Raw genomic sequence first — 16,004 nt, 5'->3', positions numbered from 1 at the left:
GTTTTCTCACTATTTTTCTGAGGTGAAGGACTCAGCCTCAGTAAGAAATTTTCACTAAAATCACAACATAATGTCCAATAAACCACCAGAAGACAGATTTTTAATTTTTTTGAAATCTTATATTGTATTTCCTTTTGATATCACTTACTCATTTTAATTTTATGACTGCCAACTTGTTATGGTATTAATTATATGTATATGTTAATATGTATGCATATAATATATGTATATGAAGAATAAAGTTAAGATTTGGTCAAACTATATTTTCCCATTCAAGTACAAAAATGTTTTCAAGGCTGCAAAAAGTGTACAGTTGTTAAACAAGTTGTAAATAAAGACTTGTATAAAAATTCAGTGTAGATTTTTTTCCTGCTCTTAAACCATGATAAACACATATTTAATAATTGCCTAATAGTATGCATCCACTTGCCTTTGACACTTGCCATAGTGTCCTATCAATTTAAAGATTATGCCACTGATTTATTATAAATCAGGAATATTCCTTGAGGTTTTTTTCCAGTACCTATCATAGATTGTGTTTTGATTTAGGCTGGGTACTCAGTAGTTGTAAGCTGATTATCTAAAGTTCTTAAGGGATAAAAACTAAACATGGCTTCTACCGTCTTAGAGTTATCGTGTGAACACCGTCAGTCTTAAGAACGGCAAGAACCCATGGCAGAGTCATTGCATTCTTTAACAGTGTAAAGCCTTATTGTTGGAGCATCCTATTTAGGTGACTAAAGCCCCTTTTCCTGCCTTGTACACCCTTAAAATTTACCCTTTTCCCCATCTCCACACTAAACATTATTGAAATACAACATCTTCAGTATCGGGTGAAGTGGCAATAGCAGTGTGGAAATTGATTACGTTAAAATAATCAGCTAAGTAATTTCAAAGTGAAATTAACACCAAGATTTAAAAAAAAAAAAAACCTATGTAGTCGAAATAGTGCCCATTTTACTGTCAGATAAATATAAGTTTTTTTCACTCCTTACCATGGGGATACCATACTAGCATTTATCGAGTGTCTCTTCTGGGTATTTAATACTGAAGCAAAGGAGAAAGGTAGGTTGAATCACAAAAAATAAACCAAAAAATGTTTTTGCCTTCAAAGATTTGGTCAAACGAAACACAACACGGAAAAGTTCCCTAATAGAACCGTCATGGAGGTGAAAGCCTACCAGTCTGCCTAAAATACATTTCTGTACTATTCAGGTTATCGCTGCATTACAAACCACTCCGAATCTTAATGGCTTTAAACAGCATAGTGTCACTCTTGCATCTGAAGACACCAGGCTTCTCTCAGTAGGGACCCCTCATTCAGGCTCGGTTAGATGATGGCTGGGGCTAGAGTCCTCCGAAGGCTTTCTATCGCACAGCTGATACCGAGACTGATAGTGACGGAACACCTGAGGGCTGCCCAGGCAACTCCACACACAACCTCCTGACATGACTCGTTTGGACAGTCACAAAACAGGGTCTCAGGCTGGATGAACTTAGGACACAGCTAGCTTCCTCGGAGCGAGTTCTCAGAGACCCACGTGAAAGCTTCAGAGCTTCTTAGGACGTAGCCTCGGAAACTACACAGCATCGCTTTTGTCAAATTTGTCACAGACCAGAGCAGCTTCAAGAGCTGCCCAAATACTCCACTTCTCAGTGCGGGAACGACCAAGTTAGCCTGGCTGCTGCTGTTCGGCACTCGGGCAGAAGGAGGATTTCTCCTATGAAGATCCTATTCTGAAGCCATCAGTCTCTCCCTATTTGCCAGTGCCTGTGCCAAGCGCAGTCACGGAGGTACAGGTAGTCAGGCACATAACTTCGGTGAGAGCAAAACCTGGTAGACAACAGGACTCCAATAAGTTAAAGTCACAAATATGCTCATATTTCGTTAATTGCGTATAAAATGGGCTGAATGTTTCTACACTTTGATAGTTAATTTCTAAAACTGTTTTAAGGAAATTGTTGAGAATATAAATGTCTATGTGTCTGCACAATACGTGCCTTCTAAAAGATGTGTTTCCAAAGATACCCACCCCTTGAATTTTCAGTTTTTCCCTTAATGAATCGTTCCCATTAACATACAAACATGCTGTTATTTCTCATATCTTCTTTATTAATGAATTGTTAATTTTTAATTATTTTTAAGTGTGTAGTTTTTGACATATACATTCGTGATGAATCCATCACAGTAATCAATGAGCATACCCATCACCCCAAAAAGTGTTTTTAGGCCCCTCCAAGGGGGCCTTGCTAATCCCTCCAAGTCCTCCTAGGTCCCCTGTACCTATCCACATCTCTAGACAACAATGGATCTGCTTTCTGTCACTATAGATTATTTTCCATCGTCTATAATTCTAATGCAAGTGGAATCCTATAGGATGTACTCATTTCCTCCCTGGCTTTTACTCAGCATAATTTGAGATTTCTTTATATTGTGTGTATCCATAATTCATCCTTCTTTATGACTAAAATAGTATTCCATTGTATGAGTATTCCACAATTTTTTTATTCATTCACCTACTTGTGGACATTTGAGTTGCTTCCAGTTTGGGACTACTGCCATTAAAGCTATTATGAATGTTTCTTCACAAGCCTTTGTGTGGACATATGCTTTCATTTCTCTTTTATAAACACCTACAGTGGAATGGCTGGGTCATACGGTAGGTATGTACTTAATTTCTTAGAACTGCCAAACTGGGGGCACCTAGATGGCTCAGATGGTTGAGTGTGTGCCTTGGGCTCAGGTCATGATCTCCAGGTCCTGGGATCAAGCCCTGCATTTGGCTCACAGCTCAGAGAGCAGTCTGCTTCTCCCTCTCCCTCTGTCTCTGCCCAGCTTGTGCTCTTTCTCTCAAATGAATCCATTTTTAAAATCTTTTAAAAAAATAGAACTACCAAACTGTACTACAAAGGGGTTGTGTATTTTACATTTCCATTAGCTGTGAATGAGAGATCCACTTCCTGTACATCTTTGCCAAGACTCAGGTCTTTCTTTTTGATTCTAGTCATCCCCATGGGTGTTAAGTAGAATCTCGTCGTGGTTTTGTTTGAAGAGTCTGTTTTGTTTTGTTTTAATTTTAGCCATTCTAATAGGTAGATAATAGTATTTCATGGTGTTAATTTGTATTTTCCTACGGACCCATAAAAACCATTTCATTTTCTTATTTGCCATACATCTTTTTAGATAAAATGTTCAAATTATTTTCCAAGTTTTTATTGGATTGTTTTCTTATTAAATTTTGAAAATTCTTCATATATTCTAGATTTAAGTCCTTTATGGGGAAATTGATGTGTAAATATTTTCCTCCAGCCTGTTGCTGGGCTTTTCATTCTCTCTGTCTCTCTCTTTTTTTTTTTTTTTAAGATTTTATTTTATTTATTTGACAGAGACAGCCAGCAAGAGAGGGAACACAAGCAGGGGGAGTGGGAGAGGAAGAAGCAGGCTCCTAGCGGAGGAGCCTGATGTGGGGCTCGATCCCAGAATGCTGGGAACACGCCCTGAGCCGAAGGCCGACGCTTAACGACTGTGCCACCCAGGCGCCCCTGGGTTTTACATTCTCTTAGCAGTATCTTTCAAAGTGCAGAATTTCTTATTTTCATGAAGTATAATTTTATCAGTTTTTTCCTTTAATATTATTATGTCTTTTGGTGTGTAAGAAATCCTTGTCTAACCTAAAGTTATGAAGATTTCCTCCTATGTTTTTTAGAAGTTGCATAGTTTTAAATACTACATGTTATGTTTATGACCCATTTTGACTTCATTGTTGTATACACAGCAAGTGCAATGTATGGATTTAACTTCCCTCTCTTTGGAGGGGGTGCAGAAGCATATAGAACTGCCCAGGGCCATTTGTTGCAAAGACTGTCCTTCCTCTACTGAATCGCATTTTGCACCTTTGTTAGAAATCAATTGTCTAACTATATGTGAATTTTATTTCTGGATTTCTATTGTTACATTCATCTCTATCTTGATACCAGTAATATCCTGTCCTGATCACTGTAGGTTTATAAGAAGTGTTGAAGTCACACAGCATAAGCTCTCCATCTTTGTTCTTTTACAAAGTTGATTTGGCTATTTAGGTCCTTTTCATTACCTGCCATATGAATTTTAGAATCAGCTCATTAATTTCTTTTTTTTAATTATGTTCAATTAGCCACCACATAGCTCATTAATTTCTCTAAAACAAAGCCTGCTGGGATTCTGACTGGGATTGCATTGAATCTATAGATCAGTTTTGGAGAATTGACATCTTTATACTGATTTTTTGATCCATTTATTTAGGTCTTCTTTCATTTCTCTCATCAGTGTTTTGTAGTTTTCAATGTACAGGTCTTTTCTTTTTCTTTTTTTTTAAAGATTTTATTTATTTATTTGACAGAGAGAGACAGCCAGCGAGAGAGGGAACACAAGCAGGGGGAGTGGGAGAGGAAGAAGCAGGCTCCTAGCAGAGGAGCCTGATGTGGGGCTCGATCCCAGAACGCTGGGATCACGCCCTGAGCCGAAGGCAGACGCTTAACGACTGCACCACCCAGGCACCCCAATGTACAGGTCTTTGGTATCTTTTGTCAGATTTATCCTAAATATTTCCTAATTTTTGATGCTGTTACAAAGGATATTGTTTTATAATTTTGATTTCCAGTTCTTCCATGCTAACATATAGAGATATATTTGCTCAAATTTTGGCTTACTTTTCTCTCTCTCTTTTTTTTTTTTTTTGTATTTCATTGATTTCTGTTCTAATCTTTATTATTTCCTTTCTTCAATTTACTTTGGTTTTTCATTTGCTCTTTTGTCTAGTTTCTCAAGGTAGAAGCCTTTCTCATTTCCTAATATAGGCCTTTAGTGTTAAAAATTTCCTTCTCACTACTACTTTAGCTGCATCCTACAGATTTTTATATACCATGGTTTCACTTTTCATCCAGTTCAGAATATTTTCTGATGTTCCTTTTGATTTCAGCTTTGACCCATGGGTTATTTAAAAGTACGTTATTCTGGGGTGCCTGGGTGGCTCAGTCGCTCAAGCGTCTGCCTTTGGCTCGGTCATGATCCCTGGGTCCTGGGATCAGAGTCTGGCATCAGGCTCCTTGTTCAGTGGGGAGACTGCTTCTCCCTCTGCCTGCTTCTCCCTCTGCCTGCAACTCCCCCTGCTTGTGCTCTCTCTCGCTGACAAGTAAGTGAATAAAATCTTTAAAAAAATAAATAAAAAATGTGTTATTTAGTTTCCAAACATTTGGGTTTTCCAAGAATCTTTCTGTTAGTGATTTCTAACTTAATTCCATCATGGTTAGCAAGCATGCTTTGTATGACACAACTCTTTTTTAAGTTATTGGGACTTGTTTTATGACCTAGAATAATGTCTATCTTGGTAAGTTTTCTGTGTGCACTTGAAAAGATTGTGTATTCTGCTGCTGTTGGGTGGAATGTTCTAGAAATATTGATTAGATTAAGTTAGTTGAGAGTGTTCTTCAACTCTTCTATTGCATTACTGATTTTTCTGTCTACTTTTATATGAGTTTTTGAGAGAAAATTGTTGAAATCCCACTATAATTATGGATATATCTTTGTAGTACTATCAGTTTTGCTTTATCTATTTTGAAGCTGTTATCAGGAAAATAAATACTTTGAATTGTTATGTCTTTTTTAATTAACGAACCCTTTTTTGCATTATGAAATGAGGCCCTCTTCATCTCTACTAATTTTCTGTGATCTCAAATTTACTTTGTTGTTATTATAGACATTCCACCTTTCTCTTAATTAGTGTTAATATTATATATCTTTTTGGAGCACCTAGGTGGCTCAGTTAGTTAAGCGTCTGCCTACAGCTCAGGTATGATCCCAGGATTCTGGGATTGAGCCCTGCATCGGGCTCCTTGCCCAGTGGGGAGTCTGCTCCTCCCTCTCCCTCTGCCCCTCCCCCCATGCTTTATCTCTCTCTCTCAAATAAATAAAGAAAATCTTTAAAATATATATGTCTTTTTAAAAATATTTTTAAGTAAGCTCTACACCCAGCATGGGGCTTGAACTCACAACCCTGAGATCAAGAGTCATGTGTTTTACCAACTGAGCCAGCCAAGTGCCCCAGTATATCTTTTTAAGTTTTGTACTTTTTATCACCTTTCTACTTTTAACTTACTGGTGACTTAATACTTAGTTTCTTATAGAAGCATATAGTTGGGTCTTCCTTTTTTTAAAGATAGATTTATTTATTTATTTATTTACTTACTTACTTACTTACTGATTTATTTTAGAGAGAGAGAGCCTGCAAGTAGGGGAAGGGGTAGAGGCAGAGGGAGAGGAAGAGAATCTCAAGCAGACTCCTGCTGAGTGCAGAGCCTGATGCAGGGCTGGATCTCACGACCCTGAGATCATGACCTGAGTCAAAATCAAGAATCAGATGCTCAAACAACTGAGCCATGCAGACGACCCTGGATGTTCCTTTTATATCCAGCCTGACAAGCTGTGCTTCTAGTTGTGTGTTTAAGCCATTTACATTTAATATGATTATTTATATGGTTAGGTTGCAATCTACCTTCTTGGCTGTTTGTCTTCTATTTTTTCTATCTGTTCTTTATTCTGTTTCTTTTTCTGCCCTCTTTTGGAATAATTGAGTATTTTTGTATTCCATTTCATCTCCTTTGATGACTTAATTGTTGTAATTTTATTGTGTTATGTTAGTGGCTGCTTTAGGATTTATAGTATGCTTCTTAACACAGTTTAATTTCAAGTGATATTATACTCCTTCAAGTATAGAATAAGAACTTTCAACAGTATACTTCCATTTCATCCTTCCCAGACGTTACGCTACTACATTTTAATTCACATTTGTTATAAGTCCACAATACATTGTTGTTTTTGCTTTAAGCAGCAAATTATCTTTTGAAGATGATTGTATAATAAGAAAAAGGGGTCTTTATATTTTTCAATACAGTTAAAATTTGTGGTGTCCTCCTTTCTTTTGCCTAGACCCAAAATTCTGTTTTAAATCATTTCTTTCTGCTTGACAAGTGTCCATCAACATTTCTTGTACTGAAAAGGCTACTGATGATGAATGCTTCCAGCTTTTGTATATCTGAAGAAGTCTACCTTGCTGCCATTTTTTTCATGAAATTTTCAATGGGTATTTTCTTTCAGCTTGAAGAAGTTGTTCCACTTTTCTCTACCTGCAATTTTTCTATGTTAGTTACCCATTGCTACAGAACAAGTTAATCCAAATTAATTAAAGGCTGCATAAGACAACAGACATTTATTATTTGACAGTTTCTGTGGTTCAGGAATGCAGGTGCAGCTTAGTGGGTGCTTCTGGCCAAGGTCTCTCACGAGGCTGCAGTCCAGGTACATGCTGGGGCTGTAGTTATCTCAAAGCTGGACTGGGGGACAATCTACTTCCCAGTTTACTCACATAGCTGTTAGCAGGCTTTAGGTCTTGTTTGCTATTGGCCAGAGACATCAGTTTCTTGCCACATGTACCTTTCCCATAGCATAGCTCACAACATGGCAGTTTGCCTTCCTCAGAATGAGGGCTCTGACGGATATAAAGGTGTGGGGAGGGATGTAAACATGTTGGAAGTCACAGTCTTATAATCCACAAACTTTCTTTTATTTTCTTCTTTTTTAAAAAATTTATTTGAGAGAGAGCCTGCACACGCAAGAGTGCACAAGCAGGGGAAGCTGCAGAGGGAGGAGGGAAAAGTAGACTCCCCACTGAGCAGGGATTTTTTTTTTCCCCCAAGGCAGGGCTCAGTCCCAGGATCCCAGGATCATGACCTGAGTTGAAAGCAGCCGCTTATCCCACTGAGCCAGCCAGGTCCCCCTACAGTTTTGTAATGTGTTGGGACATCCATTCCATCCTTTTGCCATAGTTATTCACAAGAAGTTAGTCATGAGGTCCAGCCCACATTCAAGGGGAAGGGATAATACAAGGGCCTGAACACCAGGTTGGGTCATTAGGGGCTGTCTTAGAGGATACCTGCTGCAGCTTCCAGTAAGAATCTGCTGTCATGCAGGACGCCTGCATGGTTCAGTCGGTTAAACATCCACCCTTGGCTCAGGTCATGATCCCAGGGTCCTGGGATCAAGTCCTGCCTCATCAGTCTCCTTGCTCAGCAGAGTCTGCTTCTCCCTCTGCCTGCCACTCCCCCTGTTTGTGTGCTCTCCCCCCCCCACCCAACAAATACATACATAAAATATTTTTTAAAAAGAGTCTGCCATCATCTGTGTTTGTTCTGTAAATAGTGTATCTTTTTCTTAAAAATTCTATTTATTTATTAGAGACCACAAGTGGGGGTGGGGGAAAGGAACAGAGGGAGAGGGAGAAGCAGACTCCCTGCTGAGCAGGGAGCCCCACACTGGGCCCCCTCCCAGGACGCTGGACTCTATCTCACCACTTTCACTATTCCCACCCTAATCTAAGTCACTATCTTTTCTGGATTACTGCAGTAGCCTTGTCTCTGGTCTTCCCTACTTCTACTGTGCCCTTCCATGCTACTGTATTTTGAATGGATGAAAGGCAATCCATTCCCAACCCAGAAGACAGTGACCTGTAAACACGTAAGTTATGTCACTCCACTACTCAAAATCCTTCAGTGACTTCCCATCTCACTGGAGAGTAAAAGCCAAAATTCTGTAAGGCTCTACATCTGCTCTGCCTTAACTCTCTGACCTCATCACCTAGAACCCTACCCTTGAATCACTCCACTGCACCCACACTGGCTTCCAAGATTATGAACATTTTCCTCAGTGTCTACAGATATTTACATTGATGCACTCTTTTATCACCCTCAAATCTGTATTCAAAGTCACCTATAAAATGAGGGCTCCCTATCAACATCAGTAGAAACCCACTTCTGGGGTGCCTGGGTGGCGCAGTCGTTAAGCGTCTGCCTTCGGCTCAGGGCGTGATCCCGGCATTCTGGGATTGAGCCCCACATCGGGCTCCTCCGCTAGGAGCCTGCTTCTTCCTCTCCCACTCCCCCTGCTTGTGTTCCCTCTCTCGCTGGCTGTCTCTATCTCTGTTGAATAAATAAATAAAATCTTAAAAAAAAAAAAAAAGAAACCCACTTCTGTTGACACTTTCTACCTCTCTTTACTGCCTAGTCTTGTTAGTATTTGTCACTATCAATCTTCAATTGATATTACATGTTTATCTTCTCTGTCTGCCTCACTAGAGTGAAAGTACCAAAAGAGCAGAGGTTTTTTGTTGTTGTCGATTTCTTTTCGTTGCTCTTGAGAACAGTAACTGGTCCACTGTGGTCACAAAATGAATGCTTATTAGATCATGTTTATTAATATGAAGATAGTTATTGAATGAAATAATAACAGTGAAAAATTATAAACATTAAATATCCAACAATGGATAAATGATTGAATACTACATACACTATCTAAAAAGAATATCATGGGGCGCCTGGGTGGCATGGCGGTTAAGCGTCTGCCTTCGGCTCAGGGTGTCATCCCGGCGTTATGGGATCGAGCCCCACATCAGGCTCCTCCACTGTGAGCCTGCTTCTTCCTCTCCCACTCCCCCTGCTTGTGTTCGTTCCCTCTCTCGCTGGCTGTCTCTATCTCTGTCGAATAAATAAATAAAATCTTTAAAAAAAAATAAAAAAAAAATAAAAAGAATATCATGCTGTTATTAAAAACTATCTGTTTCTATGGAGGAAACCAGCCTACACATTATAGTTGTCAATATATTTTAACAGTTGCTTCCAGAATGTTCCAACAGAAGCAAGCTGCCTTGATAAAACTGAAGTTGTCTTTCTTCTCTCAAAATTTCACAAAGCCATTATAGAAAGATGAGTTACGGCTTTCTTTAGTCACAGAAAATTGTTTTTTACTTTTTATTTTCTTTTATGTAAGCTCTACACCCAATATGGGGCTTGAACTCATGACCCCCAGTCCAAGAGTCTCATGCTCTACAGACTGAGCCAGACAGGCGCCTCCAGAAAATTGTTTTTAATTCAGCATAGTTTTTATGTAATTTTCTAGAAAGACATAGTTATGACAATACACATTGTATATTTGCTGAGCATTTTGGTTGTTTGCAGTTTGTGGCTATTATAGACAATGTTGTTGCTAACATTGGTCATGTGTTCTGATGCACGGGAGTACACATTTCTTTGGTGTATATATCTAAGAGTAGAATTACTGGGTCATAAGAATATGTATTTTCAACTTTCCTACATAATGCCAAACTATTTTCCAAATCAGAGCAGTCATTTGGAATTGTTGAATTTTTCATTCTTGCCGGTCTAGTGGGTGGCTTATGGTATATAAAAATGTTTTAAATTTGCATTTTCCTGATTATTAATGAGACTGATCACCTTGCTTATATTTATTTGCCATTTGGGTTTCCTCTTTTGTGCAGAAGCTGTTCAGATCAATTTTCTATTTAAGGTTGTCTGTATTTTTATTTGTGGGAATCCAATACTTATTTTGGATTTAAGCCCTCTGTGACTTCTTTTACTCTCTTAGTGGTATATTTTGATGAAGAGGAAGTTCTTAATTTTAAAATAATCAGATTTATTTTTTTTCTTATTATGATGTAATGTATTGTTTAAGAAATTTCCCTGACCTAAAGCCTGAAGATTTCCTCCTATTTGTTATCTAAGACCTTTATCTCTTGCCTCTCACACTAAAGCCTATATAGTGTGAGGTAGGGATATGGGGTTTTTTTCTATACAGATGCCTAATTGTCCCAGTACCATGATTCAGAACAATCTCCTTTTCTCACTCCTTGCAATGGAGGCTTTGTCAAATCTCAAGTATCCATATATATTCATGGATCTGTTTGTGAGTTCCCTACTGTATTCATTACATTATTTCTCTATTTCTGTACCAATATCACACTCTCAATTGCTTCAGCTAAAATATTAAAATTAATAGAAGTTAGCAAAGTTAATTTTACTTCTGTATACCAGAAACAGAAAAGACAACTCTAAATCAACAAAGTACAAAGAAACTATAAAACTTTCAAAGAAACAATAGAACTTCATGAGAGACCTAAAAACCTAAATAAACCAAGATATATAATGTTCAAAGATTGGAGATTTAATACAGGTGTGATTATCCCAAAATTGATCTATAGATTTATTACAATTGCAATCAACCTGTCAATGAGACGGTGGTTTGCTTATCTGCTCTTTTTAAAAAAAATTTTTATAATATTTATTTGAGAGAGAGAGTTCAAGAATGTCTGTGGGGGGAGGGGCAGAGGGAGAGAGTCTGAAGCAGATTCCCCACTGAGCAGGGCGTCCGACCTGGGGCTCTATCCCATGATCCATGGGATCACAACCTGAGCTGAAACCAAGACTCAGAGGCTTAACCGACTGAGCCACCCAGGTGCCCCATTTGTTTGGTTTTTAGTTGGACAAATTGACAAATTGTCAGATGGAAAAGTCAGAGATGCAGGAAGCAAATACATTTATCCTTTCCCTGGGAAACATAAGGACTTTATGAGAATCTATTGACCCCTTAACCAACTTTTATGCTACTGCTTACATGCATCTAAATTCCATGCACTTGTAAACTGCACAAGACATTAATACTACGATTTTATATCAACAATTATTTAGGTTTACCCACATACTTAACTATTTTCTTTGATTTTCTTTCCCTCCTGTATCTCTGATTTTTCCATCTGAGGATATTTTCCTTCTGTCTAAAGTACATGCTTTAGAAGATCCTTCTTTTGAGGGTGTGCTAGTATAAAACCATTTAGTGTTTGTTTATTTGAAAATGTTCTTATTTTGCCTTCTTGAAGACTATTTTTACTGGATAAAGAATTCTATGTTAGCAGATGTTTTCTTTCAGCACTTTCAGGATATCATTCCACAGACTTGTCCCTGTGGCTTACTTTATAATTGGGTCCCACTCAATCATTTCCTTTCTACCTTGTATGCCTATCTCTTGACTAGGCTGCGTGCAGCCACAGTGGTCCTTTCTTGGTGGTGGGGCAAAACAGCCAAAAGACAAACACAGGCTCCAAGTTCTGGCAACCAAGATCAATCAGTCATCATCTACTTTACCCCTCTTAACCCTTCTTCGCCCTTCCTCCCCCTCTCTCTAGCTCACAGTTTCCATGTGCTAGGTCTGGAAGTGCAGTCAAAGTCCTGAAGGTATCATCCTTTCTGGCTGTAGCTGAGAGAGAAAATGACGAAGCCTAAAGACCACTGGGGGGAGTTGAAATCTCAGGCATTTAACAAAATCCCTAGGCACCTAATAACTATCAAAGTTCTGGGGAAATATCTGGAAGAGTGCAATCAAATTAGTATCATCATGTAGTTAATAACAGCTATATCAATGAAAAACTCATATCAGTAATCCCAAAAATAAAATAATTAATTGGTGACGAATTATACTCATGAAAGAGGTAAATATTGTGATATTTAAAATAGTTACCAATAAAGCTGTTAAAATTGATGAACAATTTGCACTACAACTTATCACTTGGTAAGTAGTTTTATTTATACACATATTGTGATTAATTTATATTTTTAAAAATAACATATTAAAAACTTTTTTTTGATTGCTTGATTTACATATTGAACATGACCATACTGGTTGCTAATCAACCCTGGCTAGGCCTGTCTCCCCAGCAGTTATGGCACTTTAATATCCTCAGGAGACCTGATGACAAAACAGCAGACTGCACCACAGACTGACTGCAGCAGAGATTCTCAATCTGGGCTGCATGTTAGAATTACATGGGGGAGACTTTAAAATATACTGTTGCCAAGGCCTCACTCTAAACCAGTGAAATTAGGATCTCTGGTGGTAGGGGGAAAGGTCCTCAAAAAATTAGACATAGAATTATCATATGATCAAGCACTTGTCCCACTTCTGGGTTTATATCCAAAAGAAGTGAAAGAAGGAATTCTAACAGATATTTCATTATTCACAACAGCCAAGAGGTGGAAACAACCCAAGTGTTCATTAACAGCTGGATAACAAAATGTGGTATATACATACCAATGGAATATTATCCAGCCTTTAAAAAGGCTACTCTTTTTTTTAAGATTTTTTATTTATTTATTCGACAGAGAGAGAGACAGCCAGCAAGAGAGGGAACACAAGCAGGGGGAGTGGGAGAGGAAGAAGCAGGCTCCCAGCGGAGGAGCCTGATGTGGGGCTCAATCCCATAACGCCGGGATCACGCCCTGAGCCGAAGGCAGACGCCCAACGACTGAGCCACCCCGGCGCCCTAAAAAGGCTATTTTTTTTTTAAAGAATCTTTTTTTTTTTTTTTAAGATTTTATTTATTTATTTGACAGAGATAGAGACAGCCAGAGAGAGAGGGAACACAGCAGGGGGAGTGGGAGAGGAAGAAGCAGGCTCATAGCGGAGGAGCCTGATGTGGGGCTCAATCCCACAGCGCCGGGATCACGCCCTGAGCCGAAGGCAGATGCTTAACCGCTGTGCCACCCAGGCGCCCCTAAAAAGGCTATTCTGACACATGCTACAACACGGAGGAAGCTGGAGGACATCATGTGAAGCAAAGTAAGCCAATTACAAAAGGACAGATCCTGTATGATTCCACTTCTACGAGGTACCTAACGTACTCAAATTCATAGAGACAAAGTAGAATCTGGTTACTAGGGACTAAAGGGAAAGGGGTTCAATGACATGTATCCAACCAAGTAAATTTTAAAAATCTAATTGGCTTTATTGAGTCATGAATTGGGTAGCATCCCATCTACCAAGTAGGGAGAGCTCAGTCAAGCCGTAGAAAAGGAAAGGTATTTAAAGGTAGAAAGGAGAATCAAAATAGGAGATTAGCAAAGAATCCATTGTTTTAGGCATGGTTGAACCTCCTGAGGGGAACAAAGGGGGTCTGTCGGTAAATTTCCTAGTGCTGACCAGTAAATTCCATGTTGACTAGTCAAAGGTTATGTTCCTGGCCAGGTGTGTGTGTGTGGGGGGGTGTGTACAGAGAGGCAAAAACTTCAGTTAGGTTAGATATTAGGTCTTGGCTTGCTGATGTGGGGCTCTTAACATAAGTGGTTTCATTTGGGGCCTGTGGTTTTCTTTTCCTTTTTTTTTTTTTTTTTTTAGATTTTATTTTTAAGTAATGTCTACACTCAACATGGGGCTTGAACGCACAACCGTGAGACGAAGAGTCCCATGCTGTACCGACTGAGCCAGCCAGGTGCCCCTGTGGTTTTCTTTTTAACAGAGGGAACGGGGAGTTATTTAATGGGTACAGAGTTTCAGTTTAGGAAGATGAAAAATTCTGGAGATGGATGGTGGTGATGGTTGCACAACAGTGTGAACGTACTTCATGCCGCTGAACATTACACTTAACAAGTATTAAAAAGATAAATTTTATGTTATGACTATACTACCACACACACACACACATACACACACGCGCGCGTGCGCTCACACACACACATCTCAAATTCTTACCACGGCCCCTGGCTTTTTCTTTAACCTTTTTCTTTAACCTGATCACCTACCAATTTCTTCCCCTCATTCTCAGGACTTCAGTGATATGGCATCCTTGCTGAAACAAGAACACAGCGAGTATGCACTCCCTATCTGCACTACGTGGCATGCAGTTTCCTCTTTCAGGTCTTTGCTCAAACAGCCCCCAGAGGGGCACCTGGGTGGCTCAGTCAGTTAAGCATCCTACTCTTGATTTTGGCTCAGGTCATGATCTCGGGGCTGTGAGATGGAGCCCCACGTGGGGCTACATGCTGGGCATGCAGCCTACTTAAGATTCTCTCCCTCTCCCTCTGCCCCTCATCCCCCCTCCCTTTCTTAAAAAAAAGTTTGAATATGTTCATTAATAAATTAATAGAAATGGATGCATAACTTTCAAACCAGTAGAGAAAAAGGAACAGACAGTTTTGGTCAGGGCTAAAAAGGAGCAAAGAAAGAAAGAACAAGAAAGCATTACACAATAAACACAAAACAAAATGGCATGAATAAGAATAACCATATCAGGGGCACCTGGGTAGCGAGCGCAGTCGTTAAGCGTCTGCCTTCGGCTCAGGGCGTGATCCTGGCGTTCAGAGATCGAGTCCCACATCAGGCTCCTCCGCTGGGAGACTGCTTCTTCCTCTCCCTCTCCCCTGCTGTGTTCCTTCTCTCGCTGGCTGTCTCTCTGTCACATAAATAAATAAAATCTTAAAAAAAAAAAAAAGAATAACCATATCAGCAGGAACAATGTATGTGAAAGGGTTAAACACAGTCTCAGCTCTTCTCTGCCCCTCCCTGCCTCCCACCCCTGCGCTTGCACTCTCTCTCTAAAAAAAATAAAAATAAAAATAAAAATAAAAACAAATAGCCCCCAGAAAAGCCTTCCTATTATAGAGGGTGAAAAATAATTCTCCCTCTACCCTTCTGAATTCTTGGCAGTGACCCTTGCAATAAAAGATTAATAAGAGAAAAACAGATTTATTAACATGTATGCCTCAGGTACACAAGGAAGATACCTAGGAACAAATTAGTAATTCACTGAGGTTGCTTAGAATTCAGGCTTAAATACCATCTTAATAGAAAGTGGGAACGTAGCTCTCTCCAGAGAATAAGTGATTTTTAGGAAAGATGAATGGGCCTTTAGAAGAGTAGATGGGAGGTAGGATACTTTGACAAAATTTGTCTGGGTGCTGTCTCCACTTCTGTGGAAACCCCAGGGATGGGGTTTATGACAACTGAGTTTCTTTTAGAGGATCTGTCTTTAGGCAGATAAAGGGAGCTCAGATAAAGCTTCTTCATCTGCTGTTTTTCAAGTGCCTACAGCTCAAAAATAATCAGTATACCAAAGCAGCATATTTTGGAATGTCCTGAATACCGACATATTTTAGGGTGACATTGTTGCCCTTCGTTACAATGTAAACTTCGTGACTACATAGACTTTTACACTGCTGTGAGCAAGCTACATAATAGGTGGTCAGCAAACAGTTGTTAAAATGAACGTTTGCCTTTTCTGTATCATAAACACACAGTATTTGTATAATTAGGATTTTAATTTCAAAAGATAAAAACCGTGTATTAAATTCTG

Source organism: Ursus maritimus, unplaced genomic scaffold (assembly GCF_017311325.1).
Source record: "Ursus maritimus isolate PB19 unplaced genomic scaffold, ASM1731132v1 scaffold_28, whole genome shotgun sequence".
NCBI lineage: Eukaryota > Metazoa > Chordata > Mammalia > Carnivora > Ursidae > Ursus > Ursus maritimus.
The sequence above is the reverse complement of the archived record's forward strand: the minus strand, read 5'-3'. Positions refer to the sequence as shown.